General features: G+C 46.8%; 1 pseudogene; it reads left to right on the top strand.

Moving 5' to 3' along the window:
• Positions 1 to 1,719: 1,719 nt before the first annotated feature.
• Positions 1,720 to 2,540, top strand: LOC128591516 (ribosome biogenesis protein BRX1 homolog; annotated as a pseudogene).
• Positions 2,541 to 6,951: the final 4,411 nt, after the last annotated feature.

Raw genomic sequence — 6,951 nt, 5'->3', positions numbered from 1 at the left:
TCACGGGCTCAGCCTCCTCGTCCTCTAGCTTCCATGCTCAGGCCTTGCTGTCTCTGTGGTGCATCTCAGAAGCCTGGTGGGTGACGTGGCCCCTGAGGTACGGGGGATGGCTCTGTCCCATCGGCCCTGTGTGGTGACCCAGCACTGCTTCCCCAGGCAGGCCACATGTCCAGGCCTCATCAGCCTTCCCAGCACTTCTCAGGGATCAGCCAGCAAACCAGTCACAGATGTGACGCTTTTGTCTGTCCTGGATTTTGCCCAGAAGTTACCTCTGTGTCCAGGAGGGTCGTTCTTGCCCAGTGACCTGGGGAGACATCCCGACAGCAGAGCCATAGCAGCCATTTCCTGAGTGTCTGGCAGCTGCTGGGCAGGAGGGGCTCTGGCGGGAGGAACTGCAGCCGTGCGCCCTGAGCAATTTCATCAAACCCTGTCCCTGAGGACGCGTCCTGCTGCTGTGTTTCCTGATGATATGAAATCAAGGTGGGACATTCAGTGGCAGCAGCAACTGGAGGGAGGCGATCTGGGTGGAGGACAGTCTGAGCTGCTGTCTGAGGCTCCATGTTCCTGTCTGTCACTCTCTGGGTGACAGGAGACCCCATATAGGGGGAGGGGGCGAACGAGCCATTTCTCAGTGGGACCAGTCTCTCCGTGAAGCCCCTGTTTCCATGTCAGAACATGTGGCCCTGCTTGTTTTATAGTCTTACACTGTCCAGAGTTTAAATGTTATTTGGGGGACACATTCTCGGACTTCAAGGATGTCCCAGACTAGCAGGTCCCCAGGTGAGAGGAACACAGGAAGTCACAGTAGCCACCACCACAGTCATAACCCTGTCTCAGAGAGGCTTCGGGAGCATCAGTTGGGCAGCAGGTGTCCTGGTAAAGCCTGGGGAAGGACGCAGACAGTGCGGATGACTGTGGAGGAGCTGGCTTCCTCCACGTAACCACCCCTTGGTCGGAGAGGGCAGGGGCCCAGCTTGCAGACCCTTACCTGCCACTGGCCACAGGGGAGGTGCTACCTGTGACCCACCTGCCCAGCATGGGCCTCACAGTTCAGTTTTCTGGTTTTCCCTGAAGCAAAGTAAAGGCCCACACCAGGCAACACAACGTAGACTCCTGCTCGTCCTGGGCCGGTCACACAGACCCTGACCTCGGCCACAGAGGCAGAGTGTGGGTAGATGATGCCTTGAAAAGCCCCTGAGGCCCTCCCGGGGATCTTCCAGGGAGGAGCCATTTCTGATTTCTAGGACTCAGTCACATGTACGCCTGATTCTCTCAGCGCTTCTTCAACCCTCCAAACTTCCAGAGAAAATGTAGGACAAGCCGTTGCTCTGGGGACCTCGGTAGCACTGCCCCACTTTGTGACTCAGTTTCTACTCACTCTCACTGCTGCAGCCATCCTCAGAGTGAGGTGGGAGAAGTCTGGAGCGAGAAGAAGCCCCAGGGGGCCTGAGAGGCCAGTATTGGCCGTGCTGGTGTCTTTGCCTTGGTCCCTAGTAGAAAGTCACCCGGCTCCGTCTTCACTGTCTTCCAATGCGCTCTAAGTTGTATTAAGCCTTCTCTTTCTTTTCCTTCTTTTTATTTTTTCTTCTTCTTTCACTGAAAAACAGGAGGAAGTGATTTAGAAAGGCAGTGAAAAATGATTTTCAATCAAAATTATCCCCAAACAGGAAAACATTTGGCCAGCCAAGAAAATCAAGAGGGTGGCAACCAAGAGGCAGCATGTGGAGGCCTGGCGGTTCAGGCAAAGAAGCCAAAAAGAAACGAGAAAGACGCTGGGCCACCAGCCAGGAGGTGCGTCATCACAGAGAAGTGGGGGAGAAAAGAGAGGCTGCACCCCAGTCCCCATTTCCAAGGGAAAGTAGAAAACAAAAGAATGGATTCTCATCTTTTCTCCCAGGAGGATGAATTTCAGAACAAGACATTTAACGCAGGACTTGAGAACGCTGATGCTTCATTCTAAAGCACTAAAATGGATCGTAAAGATAAATTGTTTGTGATTAATGAGGTCTGTGAAATGAAAAACTATAATAAATGCATCCACTCTGAAGCTAAAGAAAACTGATCTCTGTACGCAGCTTTCAAATGCTCCTCCCGGACCACATGCTAAATTCTTCGTTCAAAATATTCATGTCCCAGTTGAGCAAAAGATGCCTGGAAACTATCTGAAAGGTTCTTGGCCCCTTTTGTCTTCTGACCCTGCTTTTATGGAATCATCACGTTGCATTTTGTTAAAAGAGCTGTTAGTTCAGACCGTGAGTAGAGCAGGCCCCCCGCCATGTGTGGACCACATGTTCACTCTCACCATTTTGGATAATAGGAGAGGTTTTCAGGACTTTCAGATCATGAAGGATGCTGTTCTTGTAGAGGTAGGACCTCATTTTGTATTAAATCTCAGAAAGATTTTCCAGGGAAGTTTTTCAGGACCAACTTTATAGGAAAATCCTCACTGCCAGTCACCAAACATGCCTCAACGTATCACAAAATCCAGAAAATACAAAGAGAAACAGCAAGTGAAAGAGACGCAGAGACTCTTTGGATAGAAAAAGCCAAAGCCGGGCGGTGCCTGTGGCTCAGTGAGTAGGACGCCGGCCCCATATGCCGAGGGTGGCGGGTTCAAACCCAGCCCCGGCCAAACTGCAACAGAAAAATAGCCGGGTGTTGTGGCGGGCGCCTGTAGTCCCAGCTGCTCGGGAGGCTGAGGCAAGAGAATCCCGTAAGCCCAAGAGAAGAGGTTGCTGTGAGCCGTGTGACACCACGGCACTCTACCGAGGGCAGTAAAGTGAGACTCTGTCTCTACAAAAAAAAAAGAAAAAGCCAAAGCCACCTGCCCCCAGCCCTGCTGTGATGTTTCTGTCCTAACAGCCACGGAGAAACCTGCAGAAACACAGTGGGTGAAACCAGAGCCAAGGGTTGATTGAAAGTGAGAAAGAAAAGGTTTTATATAAAGCAGAGAAAAATGAAAATGAAGGATGGACCGTGGGAAAGCAAGGTGAATCAATAAACAACTAATGTTTTTCAGTTACTTTGTATTTATTTTGCATAAATAATTTCATCAGCTGGTACTGTCTTATGTATAATTAGCGTGGTATTCAAAAGAAAGCAAGCTTCAAATTTTAAAATCAATGATTATTTTTTTCTAAATAAAATATCACAAGAACGCAAAAGAAAAAAAAAAAAGAAAGAAAGAAAAAACACTATTCGTAGAACCAAGCACTGGCATTGATTAAACCTCAGTCTAAACTGAAAGTGTGGGTAGAAGAGAGATGTTGGCCAGCACACAGCCATGGAGTTCTCTGCGCCCGCTAACTGGCCTGTGATGTTGTTTTCTGAATGATTACAATGTGGAGAAGCACTTACTGTGGGCTGAGCACAGGAACTCTGGGTTAGTGTCCTCTGGCTTCTGGACCTGATTCGGGCCCCCCATACCCTGCTGTCCTCTTAGACGGGCTGTGCACAGCCTCTTCACCCCCACCCCCCCAAAGATCCAGCTCACTGCTTTTGCTTAGCACGGCTAGCTCAGTTTGAGATTTTGACATTTATCTTGATCGACAGTGCCTTTAGAGCAGCAATTCTTAAATTGTTTTTGGATCATGAAACATTTGAAAATCTCATGAAACTTGTGACCTTTTCCCTAGGAGAAATGTGCAAGCTCTCATAAATCTGTGCTCATGAACCCCTCCTGCCCTGAAGAGCCTGACCTGCTCCCGTGTCCATCCCAAGACAACACAGCAACGTCAAGGCACTGGGAGGGTCACCCTGGGTCTGGCCAGGAGTCGGCTCCCTGGGACACTGAGACCGGGGTCTCGAGTCTGGGCACCAGGCTAAGCTCACTCTTGCTCAGGGCAGATTCATCTCAGCATCTCTCTGTTTTAATTTAAGCTGAATGACAAGTGACAAGGGTTGGATAATCTTTGGCAGAACCTGCTCCTCCTTAATGTGTATTTATTTAACTTTAAGCTTACATCTTAAAGCCTCATAAGAGGTCAACTGGACAAAGATTAACTCCTCCTTATAACTTGTTTCCCCAGACGTGATGCATAGGCACTTGTGTCATCTGGTCCCCAGTGTCAGGCATGGTGGGTTTGTTTGAAAATTATAAAACAGAGCAGAACTCACCCGGCAAAGCCAGCCCTGTGGAGCTCGGTTCTGTGGATTCTGGCAAGACCGAGGTCTCACGTTTCACACTTCATGTAGGCTCCGTCTTTGTTGCATTCATATGCTTTTGGATTAAGGGAAAAGAAAGGTGAGCATGTTCTTGGGGGAAGATTAGCCTCTCTGAACCTGGCATGTGACATTTTTAGACAGCTGTCTTCATGCAGCTGTTTTGCCCCAGGGACACTGTGACTCAGGCTAGAAAGTATCTCATTGAACTCACTTCTAGGATCTCTAAACTATGAAGTGGCCTGTGAACCCTGGATGGTCTCCTCTTAACAGCTGTTAACCTGATGTGTGCTGAGAATAATGTGGTGCCTAGTGTGGGTTGGGATGAGGGAGGGATGGGGATCCCTGGAACATCAACTGCACAGCAGCAAAAGTCAATTTTCACACCCACTCACTCATCTTAGACCATTGATCATTCTAAGCAATTTCTAAGACTTGTGGAGCCTCTTGGATGAGCAGCATCTCACCTACTCGGATTTTGCCTGCAAAGTTAGAATGGTCATAATCATTACTTCCTTCTCTGGAGCAAGCACATGTTATCCACAAAATCCTAGTAGACACTTCTACAGCCCTCCAGTGCCCCAATTCTTCCTGGAACTGTTCTGAAATTGAACAGTTTGTTGATGCGTGGAAGCCCTGATTCCAATGAAGTGTGTCAAACTGGATCAGCTCTCTTTCAGAAAATGATTTCTTCCATCCCAATATTCATTACTCTCAGAAAAACAGACACTACTCAGAGCTCAGAAAGCCTTTTTGTTTTGAAGGATTTTGTGTTAAAGAGTGAAGAACTGGGTCGTGTCAAGTATGTGGTATGGCAGAGACGGAATCATCTAGTTTGAGGGTAGCGAGATAGAAAAAGCCAAATCTGTATTTGGTGATGTTCCAACCAAAAGGCCCTTGTTTTAATTTATCTGTTAAATATTCATTGAGTGTCTGCTACCTGCCACATGTAATGCTCTGTGCTAGAATTAAATAAGACTCAGACTGCGCTTCATAGAACCTGCTCAGATGCAAAGATATTGCTGGGCTGAGAGAGAGTCATCATATAAAGAAAATCATGGAAAACTGCATGAGAGAGGGAGGGACAGGTGGGGAGATCCACAGATGTGGAACATATTCGGAATGAGGACATGGGTTCTCCTTGAACTCACAGTGTCTTCATAAAGGGACAAGGGGGATAAGGCTGGCTTTGTGGACAGATGTTGCAGCCAGAGAGAATATCCTAAGGCCACCTCTGCGGAAAGGTGACAGGGGCTTGTTCAGGAGGTGATGAGTGGTCTGCATCTGTCTCAGGTGACGTCCTGCCACTGGAGACCCTGGGGGAGAACCTAGAAGTATAAGATGACACCTTGGGTGACCATATGTCTGGTCTGCCCAGAACAGCCTCGTTTCCACCTGTTACCCTGACACCTCTATTAATCATCTTCACTAATGCTTCCTTTCTCTCAAAAGTATCCTGGTTCAGACAGACAACGAATTACACGGTGAATGGCATTTCTTGGTTACTTATGTTAATACAGCAATTTTCTTCCATTCTAAAAACCCCTATTTTCATAATAACTCCTGATTTACTATGACATGAATTTTTCTTGCCATTTCATATTAATAGGACAGAGTAAGAAATTTTGTGTGATATGATTTGAAATTCCTAAAGAAGAATCAGAATCCAAAAATAACTCCTGCAGAAATGCCTAAAATTGGATAATAGTATACCTATAATGATAGCCAACCTGTACAGATAACTGGAATCACACCAGGCCCTATACTGGTTTTACCAGCTTACTTAAATTATTTAATCTTGGTAACAACCCAAGAAGTAAGGACAGTTTGTTGTTATCCCCATATGTTAGATGGGGAGACTGACACTCACAGGGGCTAACTCCTTTTCCAAAGCAATAGAGCAAATGAGCTCTACTAATCTGAACCTAGGCGTCTTCTCCGGAGCCTACGCTTTTAGCAGCTGAGAAAAATCACACTGTTCCTGGGAAAGTGACGCTGGGATGTGTTGATCACGATGGTTATGAAAATGGTGAAGCCTCTGGATTTACTTTTCCATATTCCATTGTTTGCTTCAAACAGAAACCCCAAGCTACAGGTGGTGAATGTTGCTCCCTCTGGATTCTCAGGGAAGTTAAATGCTTTTTTGTTTTTTGGCAATTATTTCAGCGTTTACAAAGTAACTAAGTAACCAGGAATGTTAGTAAGTTTCTCTATGTGGAAATCACTGCCAGCTGGTTGAACTTGGTCTGACCTGGCATCCTTGGGCCTGCCTTTGCTGTGCTGATCGCCTGGCGTTTCCACACCCCCTTGGGGCAGTGACCTTCAGCTCTGCTCTGACATCCAAGCTATGTTCTCATTATCCGCATCCAGTGTTTTGTATTTTATGGGTAATTGAGGAAGCGATTCCGTTTGATGGCCTTCTATAGTTTCTTTATGTTCATCTGAACGGAAATAAGGACAAAGGGGAGAGAGTGCATTAAACGACATCCCTACCATCGCACAGGCTTCCAGCTCCTGATGAGTATTTGCAGTGAAAATCTCTGTTCTTCTGCTTTATTTCCTCACTTCGCCGAGACGTCAATGCCGGTGCGGGGTACAGAGGGCCTTCACCATTTTCATTTGTAGTGTAGATTTTAAAATTCTTTAATACTCTTCACTTTGATATGGTACTATGTTGTGCTTATTTTAGGAAGAATTTCCTTTTCAAACTTGTATCACAAAGAAATGCTTCAACGGTCCCCTTCACATGAATAGACTTTAGTGGCAAGCCAGCCATTGCACACAGAACTT

This window comes from Nycticebus coucang, chromosome 1 (assembly GCF_027406575.1).
Source record: "Nycticebus coucang isolate mNycCou1 chromosome 1, mNycCou1.pri, whole genome shotgun sequence".
Classification (NCBI taxonomy): Eukaryota; Metazoa; Chordata; class Mammalia; order Primates; family Lorisidae; genus Nycticebus; species Nycticebus coucang.
This window is presented reverse-complemented; position numbering and strand designations above follow the sequence as displayed.